Raw genomic sequence first — 17,252 nt, forward strand, 5'->3', positions numbered from 1 at the left:
GATGGTCGAATTTAGAGCATCAGGTTACCATATACGTAATTATTATGATATAGGTAAGTATGTGATAAAATTAAATGTGATAGTGCGTTCCTTAGTATTCGTTCATGAAACACAGAGAAACCATGGGCGTAGCCACGTTGGGGCAGGGTGGGGCACTTGCCCCACTCTAGATTTAACCTGGAAGGTAGGTAGATACCTAACCAAATCTAAAAATTGAAGTAAGTACCTACTAACTCTTTTGACTGACTAACACCTAACATTTTATATGTAAGACTAGCTTCCGCCCGCGACTCCGTCCGCGCGGAAAAATTAAGAAAAATTAAGATTTATATTTTTTTCTACGTATTTTTCCGGGATAAAAAGTATTCTATTTTATGCCCAGGATAATAAGGTATAATTATACCAAGTTTCATCGAAATCAAACCGTTAGTTTTCACGTGATGCCTTCACATACAGACAGACAGACAGACAGACAGACAGACGGACAGACAGACAGACAAAAAATTTTTTAATCACATCGATCCAGTAACACCCACTGCTATTTATTTTTTCAATATTTTCAATGTACAGAATTGACCCTTCTACAGATTTATTATATGTATAGATGTTGATTATAAAAGGCAAGTTCTACAGAGTTTCTTGTGGGTTCTTCTCTGTAGAAACTGATTAACAAACCAGTGGTATACTGTAAAGCGCTTCTAAAAAAATATCAGTAGAATCAATAAATGTTTCAGTTTGACAGACAGACCAACTGCAGAGTTTCTTTAGGCCTCTTCTAAAGAAATCTAAAACTTCTGTCAGAAAAATGGTAATAAATTTTTATGTAATAATAAAATCAAAGGTGTGAAAAGAAGTATATATAAAAACAATTATTTTATATACTTTGGCTTTTATACATATATTGCCTGACTTCATTAAACAACAGTTTAAAGTTTAAACAGACAGTTTCAACAGATTTAAATTATTGGCTCAAAATATTTGCACAGAACAACCCAAGTTTCTTCAGCTGGATAAACAATAGAAATTACGATTTATTTTCAGTTTATACTTTTGTCATTTGACCCTGAAAGTAAAAAATTCAAAATATTTCTATAGCTCATGTGTTGTTATTCTGTTGTAAAAAACAAGTAAAGTTTCATCCAAATCTATTCGTTTTAAACATACATATGCATACATTTTCGCATTTATAATATTAGCAGGAACAGGATGAGTGCCTCTCTATCAATTTTATGAAAATACTAGCGGTCCGCCCCGGCTTCGCCCGTGGTACATATTTACGTTTTCTTTACATAAGAACCATCCTCGTACTTCAAGGAATATAATAAAAAAATAATTATCGAAATCGGTCCACCCGTTCACGCGTGATGCCGTAACCAAGGAAAACGGGTTTCATTTTTTTATATAGGTATGTATAGATATGAAGTGGAACTTTTTGATTCAAATAAGCTGCATACCTAAAATACCTAATTGATCTAGAAAATGTACTCCGACAGAAATACAAAAAAAAAATTATTCCTGTTGGACATATTATGCTATATTTTGTTATTGTTTAGTTTATAACACACCATGACACTATAGCTCTATCCCGCGGTTACACCCGCATTGCTCCGCTCCTGACAGTTGATCTTAGCATGATGATATTATAATATAGATATAGCCTATATAAATCGATAAATGGGCTATCTAAAACCGAAATAATTTTTCAAACCGGACCAGTAGTTCCCGAGATAAGCGCGTTCAAACAAACAAACTGTTCAGCTTTATAATATTAGTATAGATTTGCAATGTGCTTGTGCAGTACCATGCACTAGAAGTGCAACGTGCATTATTCCTAGACCCCTTCTAATTGATTCCGCATAATTCAATCGATTACTATTCTCTATCCAAACATAATAATTAGCAGATGTTATGCTTCATGACCTTTTCTAGCACATGTGCAGGTGCTTTTATTTATGATTGCAGTACACCAGGCCATATATTATACTAGCTGCTCCGCGCGGTTTCACCCCCGTGGCTCCACCCCTGTTGGTCGTAGCGTGATGACACATAGCCTATAACCTTCCTCGATAAATGGGCTATATAACAGCGAAAGAATTCTCACATCGGACCAGTCGTTCCCGAGATTAGCGCGTTCAAACAAACAAACAAACAAACTCTTCAGCTTTATAATATTAGTATAGATTATACATTTATATACCCATACCTACCAACTTTCATTGACTTACCTACTAGCTGCGACCCGCGGTTTTTCCTATTGTTCCTGTGGGAATATAGGTATGAGAAATAACCTAACTTGGGCTATTTTTATACCTATCGACTTATTACAACAGCTATCTGTCAGTGAAAGTCCCATCAAAGTCGGTCCAGCCCACAGAACATAATATAAACCTCTCTTTATTATGTAACTAGCTGTGCCACGCGGTTTCACCCTCATTTCTCCGCTCCTATTGGTCATGATGATATATAGCCTTATAACCTTTCTCGATAAATGGGCTATCTATAGTAGAGCCATTTTAATAGGCAACATTTGAGTTTTGACAGTTCAACATAATTCAACAACGTAACCTTATAGTAACGACGACATAGAATAACATGATATTTCGTTTTGTTAGAACTGCACATTTGCTTAACTTTTTTAAATTACGATTACATATTTATAATAATAATGACCAATACAAGTAATTTTAAGATTTCATTTTACTGATAAACCATTCTAAACATAATAAACAATTTCTGAATTGAAGAACTGACGTCGCTACAATTTTGTGTCAATAAACCTTTTTTCTTTTTAAATACCAGAGATGTTACTCTAAAAATCGAAATCTGACATCTAGAATCGAATGCATTGATTACTTGTGAATAAAAATCATCATAAATTAATAAATTCGATTGACAAATGTTTCAAATCCGTATCGATTAATTCACTTTAATCGATGTTTTTATACAAGTTACATCTCTTCGAAGATAAAATTGATAGACGTCAAATGTTGCCTATTAAATTGGCTCGACTATAACACCTTGATAACACCGAAAGAATTTTAAAAATCGGACCAGTAGTTCTTGAGATTAGCGCGTTCAAACAAACAAACAAACTCTTCAGTTTTATAATATTAGTATAGATAGGGTCCAAACCGTTCCTGAGATTAGCCGTAACAAACAGACAGAGAAAAATTGTCAAAATTAGATATTATTTTGGTATATGTACAGTGTGTCACAATATATTCATTTAGTAATTTACATCGGTTATTTGAATATATTATGTTATTAACAGACACTCCAGTACTTATTGGTAAGCTGCAACATTGTTGCATAAATATTTATCGGCTGCACATCACCTGTTTTCATATTTATCGGTGTTTATAATTATTTATGTAGAAATAGATAACGTTCTTATCATTATTATCAGAGAGTATCATGAGTTAGTATCTACAATTTTACATGAGTTATTGTTGAATAGAGTATTTTAATAGTGTTTTTATCATTAATGGAATAAAATTAACTTAAGTATGAAACGAGTAATAAAAAATGTGTGCGTGTACTAGTGAAACTTCTTTATGACCTTGTTTTTCAAAAAATAATTTACTATACGCAACTTTACAGAAATACGTCGAATCACGCGTGGTAGGGATAAGTAAAAGATGGCGCGTGACGAAAAAATGTTACACTAAATTTTTTTCCAACGCCGATAAGGAATACAAGTTTCACTTCAAAAAATTATTTCTGTTTTCACACATAATTTAAAACAACACGAATATCGGCCTATTACCACAGTATTACAATATATTTTTAGCCGACTTCAAAAAAAAGGAGGTTATCAATTCGGCCGGTATATTTTTTTTTATGTATGTACACCGATTACTGCGAGGTTTTTGAACCGATTTACGTGATTCTTTTTTTGTTCGATGCGGGATAGTGTCGAATTGGTCCCATAAAAATTAAATTCGGATAGGCCCCAGTAGTTTTTATTTTATGATCATTTTTGTCTGTATTTGTAAATGTTGCAAGTGCAAGTTTGAAGTCGGTTGTTTTTAACGCAGTTATCACTTGTAATACTGTGCTATTACCACAGATACACTTTCATTGAGATCATTTTTCTATGAGTGAGCCTATTAATTTTTTTTTATAATTTACTTTTGCTGCTTAGTATAAAAAACACAAGCTAAGTCACTAATCAAATAGGTACTACATAGAATGAATCGTAAAAAAATTAATTAGGTTTTTTTTTCGCACACTTCCTGTATACCTACTTTACCATAAATCATTGTACACAAAAGAGATTACATAAACGTAGGTACATTAATTATGATTTTTCATCCCATAAATTTAACAATATTGTTTTAAAACCTCGCAATTACATTTACATACAATGTTTGTAACTTTTTCCTCGACTTCACTACATACCTAGGTAGTTTTAGTTTGAAATGTTTGAGTTTATGTTTGAGTTTAGTATAAAACAAAGTCGCTTTCTCTGTCCCTATATCCCTTTGTATGCTTAAATCTTTAAAACTACGCAACGGATTTTGATGCGGTTTTTTTTTAATAGATAAAGTGATTCAAGAAGAAGGTTTTAGTATATAATTTATTAGGTTTTAGACAAAGCGGGCGAAGTCGCAGGCAGGTAAGCTAGTTATGAACATAATTATAATATAGCTAGGCTTTCATTACTTACATTTAGTTCATTTTACATACTTACATGAAGATAATTGGATCAGTTGGTTACAATAAATTCTCGTAATTAACTATAAAATAACTCGTAACGAATCAAAAGGCGTAAAGTCAACATGATAAGGGTAAGGTACCATGATCGTTTAATTAATTACTTTTTATCTAAATCACAAACTATTACAGTAAATAATAAAAATTAACGAGGTTGATTCTGTAGACTTGTTGAGTTCCCGAGTAGGTATTATTTCTGTGTTCATAATATTTTCCTTATATGTATTTTCATTTTAATGTCGATAAAATATAATTATAATATTATCATCGTGGTGGTAGTACTCAAAAAGGTGAGATATAAATAAATCAAAACAAATTCGGTTATGAAAGCCAATGTCGAAGTAGTATATTACATTGCGATATTTTTCAAATAAGAAAAGGATCGACATAGCGGCATATGTTGAGACATGATAGCTGTTAATTCTGTGCAATTAGGTAATAACTAATAACATACGTAAGCAATATCGTTTTATTTCAATTTTGTGAACGAACCAGACAAAGTAAAACAAACAATTATTGATAGGTATCATGTAAGAAGGATTTCCAAGTGAATTGTATTTTTAACCGACTTCAAAAAAAGGAGGAGGTTATCAATTCGGCCGGTATATTTTTTTATGTATGTACACCGATTACTCCGAGGTTTCTTAACCGATTTACGTGATTCTTTTTTTGTGCGATGCGTGATAGTGTCAAATTGGTCCTATAAAATTTATTCGGATAGGCCCAGTAGTTTTTATTATATGAACATTTTTGTCTGTAATGACTTAATTTGAAATTTAGCAAGTAACTTTCATTCACTTCCCGGTCACCGATTGAGCTGAAATTTTGTATACGTATGTAAATTGGATTTAGCGATGAAACGTTACCATGACATAGAGCTGATTTGATGATGGAATCGGAAGGTGGCCATAGGAACTCAGTTATATATTGACTCAACTTTATCGAGATTGGGCTCGTTTATTTTTTGATTTTATAGAAATAACTGAGTTGTCGGTTGTCAAAATAGTCGGTTGTTGTTAACGTAGTTATTATTATTCAATTAACATTTGACACAAAGAGCAACATTCCTTTTCTTAATTGGATCAATATAATATAATTATTATACCGTATGCGTGGGCGCCCTTTACTCCATCTATCTTTTGGTCCGATGATGCGTAAAACCGACACGAGAGGAAGTCAGCCTTATTATATCTTCGATTTATATTGACATTAAAAATAAACTATTTTCAATATGATAAAATGTGAGACATCTTGCGTTATATTAATAGCACAACTAGCCTCACTTGCCCCCCCGGTTTTACCTGCATTGCTCCGCTCCTATTTGTCTTAGCCTTATGATATATAGGCTAAAATTCCTCGATAAATGGACTGTCTAAGAATGAAATAATTTTTCAAATCAGATTAAGCGCGTTTAAGCAATCAAACAAACTCTTCAGCTTTATACTATTAGTAGCGTTTAGCTATTATGTATTCTGTGCTATTAGTATAAATTCGTGATATCTTTATTTAAATGTTTTGTTATTTCAGTCTTAGTGACTTAATAAAATCTATGTTGATACAGTCGCATTTAAAAACACCACATTGTGCCAAATGACAAAAACGCCCTTGAAGAGTTTCGAAGAAATCACAAAAAACATTGAATTTAAATTAATAACAAATGTGTTGTATCCAGCAAGTAATAAAATTGTATTTTTTCACTCTGTAGAATTTTTCGAAAAGTGGCAGCATCCACAAAAAATAAGATTTTAATTGATCCAATTATAATGTTCAAAGAAAGGAAAAAAGAAAAACATTTCTTCAAAACAAAAAGGGAGGAATGTCACTAAATGTTTGTGCTAAGCTCCACTAGTTATATTATTAACTCCAGTAAAAAACAAATTAATTGTAGGCGTAGTAAAAAGGCGACTGTCTTCCGTAGAGACATTTTCAGTAAAGACGCCGCGTTATGCTCCATTTACACTATGTCATTTTCTTGCACATTCAAGGGCAATATTTTAAAGCTACTGTCTACACCTTAGGCACAATTATCGACTTTCAATAATTTTTGGCAGCTTATTACATGCGGCTTAAGTATAAAAAAAATGAAATGAAACCAAGAAAATTTTAAATCAAAACATAATATTATATAATATAACAAATCAGTGATGTTACGTTTTATTTGTTTTTAATTTGTTTGTGTTGTCATGTCTTGTATTGCTATTATTTATTGCATACAAATACAGGCAAGAAATTTACATCATGTAAATGGGTCTTTAGAAATCATATGCAGGAGGACATTTATCGCTGAGGGATTAAGGTATGCGTAAACGCATTCTTATCCAAAAAAAGTAGTTTAATGAAGAAATTCCTGGATACTTGGGCGACTAAATTGGTATGCTCTATTTATAACTTGTGTCCTATTAGGAAGTGAAGTTTATAAATTATGTTATAACATTTTATAGCCTCAATATTTGCGCTAAATTAACACATATTAAGTGATGTTGATGTTCTTTCTTTCTTTCTTTCTTTCTTATCGAGTGTACAAACTTCCCCAATAAATGGACTGAATTAGAAATTAAAACAATTATTCGTGGCTTCGTTTCCTTCTCAGGGCAAATATTTGTGTGATGAACATCGATGTTTGATCCGTGTCTGAGTGTTAATTATCTATATAAGTATTTATTTAAAATTATATATGTATGTTGAGCAGTGGTGGCTCAGTGGTGAGACCTCGGACTTCGAATCGATAAGTCCGTGGTTCGAGACCAGGCGAGCGCGCAGGAAATAAATTGATTTTTAAATTTATCTGCGCATGTTGTAACATCACCACTGCTCGAACGGTGAAGGAAAACATCGTGAGGAAACCGACATGTCGAAGAATTAAAAAGTTCGACGACATGTGTCATCCGCCAACCCGCACTTGGCCAGCGCGGTGGATTATGGCCTGTACCCTCATAGGAGGCCCGTGTCCCAGCAGTGGGAACGTATATGGGCTGATGATGATGATATGTATGTTTATTAGTTAACTGGTTTCCAGAACACAAGCGAAAAGCTTGGTATGGGATCAGATCGTGCCTTGTGTGAAAAATGTCCTGAAATATTAGTGCATACAAATAAAATCTTCAGCTTTATCCATACTAATCCATACTAATATTATAAATGCGAAAGTAACTCTGTCTGTCTGTCTGTTACTCAATTACGCCTAAACTACTGAACCAATTTGCATGAAATTTGGTATGGAAATATTTTGATACCCGAGAGGCGAGAAAGGACATAGGCTACTTTTTACCTCGGGAAATAGAAAAGGTTTTATCCCGGAAATCCCACGGGAACGGGATCTATGCGAGTTTTTCTTTGACTGCGCGGGCAAAGCTGCGGGTGGAAAGCTAGTATTATTATAAATACTAAGCATAATCAAGTACAGTTAATAAATGATTACAAAATCGAACAAGCTAATCACGTTTGGCTACTGTTATATTGAGCCATAATATGTAGTTTATCAATGAAAAAAAGCCATAAAACTAGTTATATTATTTGTTAAATAGTTGTTGTAAATGTTTATTTTAATGGTAAATGTTTTCGTTTATCAGTAACCGGCTATTTGTGGAAATATTTCCGTTATTAATTTAATGTCGTATTTATAAAATTATTTGCGTTTTTCCAGTTACATGTACTTACATATTTGTTGAATGTTAGGAACGTGTTATACTGAGAAGCGAAGCGATACGATAATATCTTAAGCTATTCTTAAGAGTCAACACAATATTTAATTACAGGTCAGAGTATCAGTGTAAGGTCGAACCGTGCTAGAATTAAAACCGTGCAATTGTGCTCTTCATATTATGCAAACGCAAACAAAATTATCATATACATAGGTAAGTCATTTGTTGATAGTACTATATTCATGGTTATTATGAAACAAGTATTTAGTAATCTACGGTTATAGGTCTAAATCACTACATAGTATAAAAAAAAGTCGCTTTCTCTGTCCCTATGTCCCTTTGTATGCTTACATTTTTAAAACTACGCAACGGATTTTGATGCGGTTTTTTTTAATAGATAGATCGATTCAAGAGGAAGGTTTTAGTATATATTTAATTTTGTTTTAGACAAAGCGGGCGAAGCCGCGGGCGGTAAGCTAGTAATATTATAAATTACGAGATGTGTTTATGTGTTGATTTCCCGCACTTTTTCGAGGGATAATTCAAAATCAACAAATATTTTTGTATCTCATTTGTTACCTATATTACTGTTAACTTTCATCCAAATCCGTCCAGTAGTTTTATCGTGAATGAGTAACAAACATACATCAATCCTCACAAACTGCGCATCTATAGGTAGGTACTAATATTATAAAGCTGAAGAGTTTGTTTGTTTGAACAGGCTAATCTCAGGACCAACTGATTCGATTTGAAAAATTCTTTCGGGGTTAGATAGCCCATTTATAGAACAAGACTATAGGCTATAATATATCATCACGCTAAGACCAACAGGAGCGGATCACTGCGGGTAAAACCACGTGGCACAGCTAGTTTATAATATTAGTAGGATAGCTTTTAATCTAACAATACCTTTATCAAGCTCGCATAATCACAATCACTTTGTATCGGAATTACTTCGTGGAACACTTATAACTCGTGACGTCATCGAACAATGGTTTACACATTTTTTTCTTAGACATTTTCTAGATGAAAATAAATAATTCGTAATGATTACTAGAAACCGCAACATAGTGTGGTTCGTATAATACCTGAATTTAAAATATTTTTAAGCTATTGCATAGCTTCTATCTCGGGCCTTGAGCGCGGGGACCGAATCCAGAAATTCCGTAACGAAAAAACCTCACGCTCCCCACTCCGACGGGAACGGAGGCTATCTCCGAGTGCCACACGTCTTTTTTTTATCCATAAAAATACCTAAAAGTATTGAATATAATAACAAGGTTTTTATAAAAGTCTCTATGAAGAAAAATCTTACAAAACGCAATGATTGGCGTTTAATTCAAACTGTCTAATATCCGTTGGCCTTTATTTGTGTCGTAATGGAGGTCAAATTAGTAGATACTTTTAAGCTATTTGTTTATTGTTATATGAAAAATACGCACTTACTTCTCACCTTTAAAGAAACTTATTGAGGAATATTTATGACAAAAATATCTCCCTATCTCTCTAGTTGATTGTAGAAGCTAGAAAGTAAAAAAAATTAAAAAACCAAAACAATAATTTTTCAGAGAGTTTGGTTCGTTTATTTTGAACACCGAATTGATCTTATAAAGTAATCTATACTTGCGTTTTATACAGGTATTTATTTTTAAGCTTTTGTTAGTTTTTATTCAGATTAAGCAATATTTTAGCGTCACCGCATAATGAGCGATTTATTATCTGTGCGTAAACATGTTTTTGTAACATTAATTTTTGATAAAGCCCTGAACTTATTATTCTTAATTAGGAATTCAAACGAAAGTTAAAATTGCTTGTATTTCTGCATTAATTACTTCGCAAATTTGAAGTGGCATTCTCCACGCCTTTTCCGGATATTTTCACGCATTTTCCGGATATTTCCCAGGCATTTCCCAGGCATAAATGCCTTAATAGTTATAATATACTATAATTTCCAGATATTTTCAGGCATTTCCCAGGAAAATGCCTGGAAAATATCCGGGAAATGCGTGAAAATGTCCGGGAAAAGCGTGAAAATGCCTGGAAATCCCCGGTAAAAGCCTGGTAAATGCCCGGAATATCCGGAAAATGCGTGAAAATGTCCGGAAAAAGCGTGGAAAATGCTACTTCAAATTTGCGAAATAATTAAAGCAGAAAACCAAGAAAAGAAAAAGAAAGCTAAAATCTTTCTTAATATATGTATATGGGATATTCATATTTCATACTTAATGTATGGGAGGGTTTAAAGATTTTTTTTTTGATATTTCTGGATTTATTTGAAAAAAATTATTACGGCCATTTACTTATTTAGTTAAGTACTTTCGATATCAGTTTAAAATTTTTTGTTATCTGTAATACTTACGGAAAAATCGCCTGTGCACACTTAACGATTACCTACACCCTGTATATTAGGTATAGAGGCCTAGAATGTATTTATGATAGGTTATAGAGGCCCAAATATAATGTATCTTTACATTATAAAAGTAAAAATCTTGTTAATGTGTATATTTAATTGGAATATAAAAACGATAATTTTTTCGAATGATATTCGTTTAAAAATAAATATCTTAGTGGCTTAAAATTCCAAGTCTCCCAACATTCATTGAAATTAGTAAACACAGCTATTAATTTAACACTAATAGAATTTATTTTTAAAGAGAAACTAGAAAAACAACACTGACCTTTGTCTATTTCTAATCTATACTAATACAATATGTTTATAATATAAGTAGATTAATAACTGTATATTATTATGAGTAGGTATAGATTAAGAATAGTTTGTTTGTTTGAACGTGTGAATCTCAAGATTGATGATGATGCATGAATGATCGTTTAGATGATTGAAATGAATGGCATGCTAACTACGTGCTTGCTGATTGATGAAGCTTCCTATTTTCTAACCTACAAGTTAGACTGACATGCAGCATGATCGTTTACATTAAGGAAGCGAACTGTTTAAAAAGCATGATTTGATATTCTCATGCCCGGTTTACATTATTCGCTAGATCACTGGGCTGGAATAATATAAACCGGGCATTTGACTCTTATGCAGCATGACAGTTCACGTTAACGCATGTCATGCTTGCATTACCGTCTAGGGCCTTCTTAAGATGCACTACCTATGTGCACTACGTATCGACCACAGATCACAGAAACTTCTCTATGGTATCGAAAATTCTTAGTACTGAATGTAGTTATTCTATTTAATCTGATTTTATAGTACTGCGATAAGGCATCATATTGCGAATGCGCACTACTTACTTTACTTGTTATTATAGTATAACTAGCTTTCCGCCCGCGGCTTCGCCCGCGTTTTCATAGAAAACCCCACATAGTTCCCTTTCACGTGGGATTTCCGGGATAAAACCTATCCTATCTCTCAAGTTGGATCAAACTGCACATGGTGTGTGAATTTTATTATAATCGGTTAAGTGGTTTAGGAGTCCATTGAGGACAAACATTATGACACGAGATTTATATATATTATTAAGATTTCAATATTATATCGTAATTCTTTGTATGTTTCATAAATTGAGTAGGTTCTACAGAAAATATTTGTTTCACAGATATAAAAAATTGACTCATTTTACTATTGTTTATATAAATAATTTTTATATCTCTTAATGGTAAAGGTGTTCGGATTGCAGATGAACTTTTCCAGATCAAATAGATAGCAAGATAGTATCTATAATTATATTTATATTGACATAAATAATGTATTGCAAATCGTAACTTAAGACATTTTGATTCGATTTCGATTTTTATGAACAATCCATTTATTCACATTTGATTGCATTTGTTGTTTATTTATTATAGCTTATACATGGTTATACCACAGTATTACAATATTATTAGGAAATATTGTAATACTGTGGTTATACTTATGTCCAAAACGGAAAAACAAGATTTATTGATGATGATGAAATGTTAATTTATGTAACACTAAAGTGTATTTGTTAGTCATATATTGAGTCAAGAAACAAGACATTAATTATATAAGTTCCTGCATTTTATATCCTTGATTCCAATTATGTAATTTTTAACATTATAATATACTTAGCAATTTAATGTGACTGCTTAATGTACGTTAGAATAATAAAGGCAATAAAAATGTATAAAATAAATGCATGAGTAACACCATATTAAAAACAATTTAAACCTATACGTATGTCTCTTTTTCTCTCACGCTATGTGTAATAATATTTTCCTACTCTCATAGAAGCAGACATTGCCTTAAAACTTTCGTGAAACTTTCCTAAATTTTAACTAGGTATGTCGTTATAAAACGTTGAAGGAAAACATCGTGAGGAAACCGACATGTTGAAGAATCAAAAGTTCGACAACATGACGCGTGACATCTGCCAACCCGCACTTGGCCAGCGTGGTAGTTGATGGCCTGGCCCCTAGGAGGCTTGTTTCCCAGCAGTTGGAACAGAGCTGATGATGATCATGATGTCGTAATTGAAAGTAGAGAATGGTGTTCACTTTGCCATATTATTTTGTTTAGAACTGTAGGTGAAATAAAAGTAAGGCAGGTGTAACAATTATATCGAAGACCCATCTAATGGATTTTACAATAATGCAAAAGGTCACGAATGTTTATGTCCGTTGACATTTTAATTATATGTATGTTTGGTTAATGTCGTAACTAGAGAATCCAATCCCGCATCAAAATCGCGATCCCGCAAGCCTGCGGGATTAAGATCATCAATCCCGCGGATCCCGCGGGATTTGCGGGATTGATTTTAATTATTATTATTTTTGTTTCATGTAATTTAAAGAAAGAAAATACACGAAAATATTTTTAATTATTCTTATCAACATGAATCAAAGTTATCACTTATATTATAAATTAAATATAATGATGTTTAAGACAATACAGTATTCACAATATTTCACGTTTCATATTAAGATTTTTATTTGAAATAGAACATATTATTCATTGGTTTTAGAGGCATTTAAAATCAGTTTATTTTTTTTGAAAATACTTTAAAAAAAAAATAAGTTGATTAAAAGAAAGAAATGATAAAGTATCTAACGTTTCATCTTTTAGATTTGATCTTATCTTGTTGCATAAATAGCCAGCGGCGGAAAAAGCACGCTCGTCTTCCACACTTGTAGGCGGAATTGACTTTACATAAGTATAAACAGCTTCCAAATACTTCCCCCAGACACAAATTCGTTGACACTTGATCGCGTGCAAAGGTAAATCCCCGTGCGCCGTAGGGGAATCCCCAGTCATAGAGTACTGGAACTGACATTGATTACGTTCCGTTTCGTCCGATAATAGTTCCGATCATCGTCTGAGCCTATTTTTCTTACTTTTTTCAATTCCGCGAACGTGCGGGATCCCGCATGAGTAATCCCGCATTTTTGATCCCGCTAAAAAGGTGCGGGATCCCGCATTAGCGGGATCCCGCGTTTGCGGGATTGGATTCCCTAGTCATAACAGTATGACTTTTCCGATAAACAAATTAATCTTCCAAAAATCAAGTGGCACTTTATAACTTCTTCGCCCGCGTTTTCAAAGAAAAACCCACATAGTTTCCGTTCCCGTTCCCCCCTCCGTTATGTGTTAGGTAATCCAAGTTACCCTCTGTATGTGTGCTAAATTTCATTGTAATCGGTTCAGTAGTATTTGCGTGAAAGAGTAACAAACACACACACACATCCTCACAAACTTTCGCATTTATAATATTAGTAGGAAGGATAGGATTTTCATTTACATTATTAACTGCTTATAATCTGGGGTTAAAGGTATATTCTACAACGATCAGATAAAACACATAATTGGTTAATTCTTAGTAATTGATACAATCGATAATATATAATTTAATAAAATAAAACAACTTTAATCCACTTGTTTACGTTTTCACATTATATCGACCTTGGTCGATAAATTTTATCTATTAGGTATTTGCATTCCGAAAACAAGAATGTATTTCTTAATAAATTGGCAAGTAAAACTAAATGAAAGAGAAACAAAACTTTATATAAGCGGTACAGATACGCAAGCAATCTATATAGTGATATATTTTATAGTGATAAAAACAGTATAAAACAAAGTCGCTTTCTCTGTCCCTATGTCCCTTTTTGACATACAAAGCACTTCTAAGGGACATAGGGAATCTTTAAAACTACAGAACGGATTTTGATGCGTGTTTTTTGTCGTGCGAAGGCAGGTTTTAGAAAAAGCGGGCGAAGCCGCGGGCGGTAAGCTAGTAATATATAAAAATGAAACCCGTTTCGCGTTGTCACGGCATCACGTGTGAACGTACACTAATATTATAAAGAGGAAAACTTGAACGGGCGAAGCCGGGGCGGACCGCTAGTTTATTATTATATTCCTTGAAGTACGAGGATGGTTCTTAATTCTTATGTAGAGAAAACGTAAATATGTACCACGGGAGAAGTCGGGGCAGACTGCTATAGTCAATAATAATATGAAGATGCATATTCTTCTCAGTTTTAAGATTTTTCTTGATAGTTTGAGAAACAAGAGCCTTCTAAACGGACCCAAAGTAATATTTATTAGAAACATTTAAATTATGTTAAATAATAGATACCTACTATAGAGTCTTTCACTTTAGCTCTCATAATTTTAGCTGCTTCAATTGACTTAATTTGTATAATACTTTTGTGCCCGTTATTAATAATAAAAGGTTCGTAAATTTAAAAGAAAAAAGAACAATCGTTCAGTAATCATATTTAAAATTTTAAACACGCTTGCAGCCTCGCACACCTAGATTAGATATTAGGTAGTTGTTAATATTATAATTAACATAATAATTTATGTATCATTCGGACATGCTTCGTTAATTCTTGTATCGAAAATAAAGAGGTCGCTCAACTCAAATAATTATTTAAATTATATTTTATAATTTTAAGTAGGTAGGCCGTTAATTAATTGTTATTCGCCACTAAGAAATAAAATAAACGGTGAAACGGTTTGGTAGAAAATAGAAATTAAAATTAAATAGTTATTCTCAGTTAAATTTAATTCGAGCATAATTATCTATACTAATATTATAAAACTGAAGAGTTTTTTTGTTTGAACGCGTTATACACGGGAACTAGGTAGGTACTTGTCCGATTTGAAAAATTCTTTCGGTGTTAGATAGCTCATTTATCGATCTTCAGCGTTTTCCCGTTTCTCCCAGTTTCATCTGGGTTGACCTGAGATAAAACAAGCTACAATTTTTATGATTCAATAAATAAAGAATTGTTGTCGTAAAAAAGTCTAGTTTATTTTGATACATAATTTAAGTAGTGTAGGTAAGTCATCTTGGCCCGATTTTTCATTCGTTGGTTAAAACTAATTCGTCGAATATAGTATTACACGATAATATTAAAATTTCACTAGTAAACTGTCAATTAAAGGCAAGAAGAATACATTGTTGAAATGGTAGTTATTCGACGAATAAGTTTTAACCAACGATTGAAAACTCAGCCCTAAATATCAAGATAGTGCATGATTGATGTTACCAACTTTTAGAAAAAATACACGAACAATTAAAATTATTTAAAACTGATATTCGGAAAATTTCTGAACGTCAATCATACATCATACAATCTCTAATTATTATGAACTTATAAATTTATTTTAAACAATTGTTGTTGATTTTTTAACTCACAAGTCACAATTCTATCTTACCAGTTACCTCTATATTACCTCTTTGCACGTTATAATATGTAATTATTTATGTATTATTTCTTTGATTGCTTCATTAATAAATTATCATTTATACTATTTTCCCCATATTTGTAATTTGCTAGGCTACATACCTACATAGTTAAAAAACAGTGGCCCTATGTATGTATAAAAATCTTTAAAACTACGCAACGGATTTTGATGCGATCTATTTTAATAGATAGGTCTTGAGTAAATAATTCATTTAGTTTTGAGCGAAGCCGGCGAAGCCGGCGAAGCCGCAGACGGAAAGCTAGTATATGTATCAAAATTTTTAAAATTGTCTCTATGGTCGAAAGAAAGATGAATTATAAAACACTTTATTGATAATATTTTATTAGAATAAGGTAAATTTAATTAACATTTTAAATGGGTTTATAAAAAAGTATCTGTCAGACCACAGAACATATTATAAACTTTTATATGTTCTGTGTGTTAGACCCTAAAGTTTAAACAACCACGCACTAGCTCTATAATTTATGATGTGGTTACTTATATTAATAAAATATTATAATTCTAATGGTATAAATTATCTTAATAGGAGTTGGAGGTCTAATTTATAAATAAATGAAGAACTTTTTATAAGTCAAGTCTAAAATTTTATAACTCTTCACAAATTTATTAGTATTCATATCTATATTTTTTTGTTTCACAATACGTAGAAGGGTTTTTTTTAGTTTTGATTAAGTTTATTGAATTAAATATTCATTAAATTAGAAACTAAAAACAAAAACGTGATAAATATATTTAAAACAATAATTATTCCTGGTTTGTTAACTCACAACTGATGGCATTCGTATTTACTTGCAGATGTTCAGGAAACAATTACATAGCTCTTAGATATTTTAAAATGTAATTGGAATAAGAATTTGGTTAAAATAGATCGGTAAACAAATAAATTCTCATAGTACATTGTAGAGTGTGAAGATCTAATAAATCTTCAAGCTATTTGGCAACCTGTGGCTCCTTGTTTCTGTTCTTTTGTTTTACACTATGCTTCTATTTTTATAAACGAATGGACGTTAGATTAAATTGGGTCCAATTAACATGTTTTATAACATGTTGTGTTTTTGTATGAAGGCTTTGTAAGAATTTATTTTTATTTCGATAAATTGTAGTAGAATGTAGGTGCTGGAAAACTACAATTTGAGAGATAATACTAAACAATATAATTAAGACGAATATAACGAAGAATTTCATTCTAAAAA

This window comes from Colias croceus, chromosome 3, assembly GCF_905220415.1.
Source record: "Colias croceus chromosome 3, ilColCroc2.1".
NCBI classification, from domain to species: domain Eukaryota; kingdom Metazoa; phylum Arthropoda; class Insecta; order Lepidoptera; family Pieridae; genus Colias; species Colias croceus.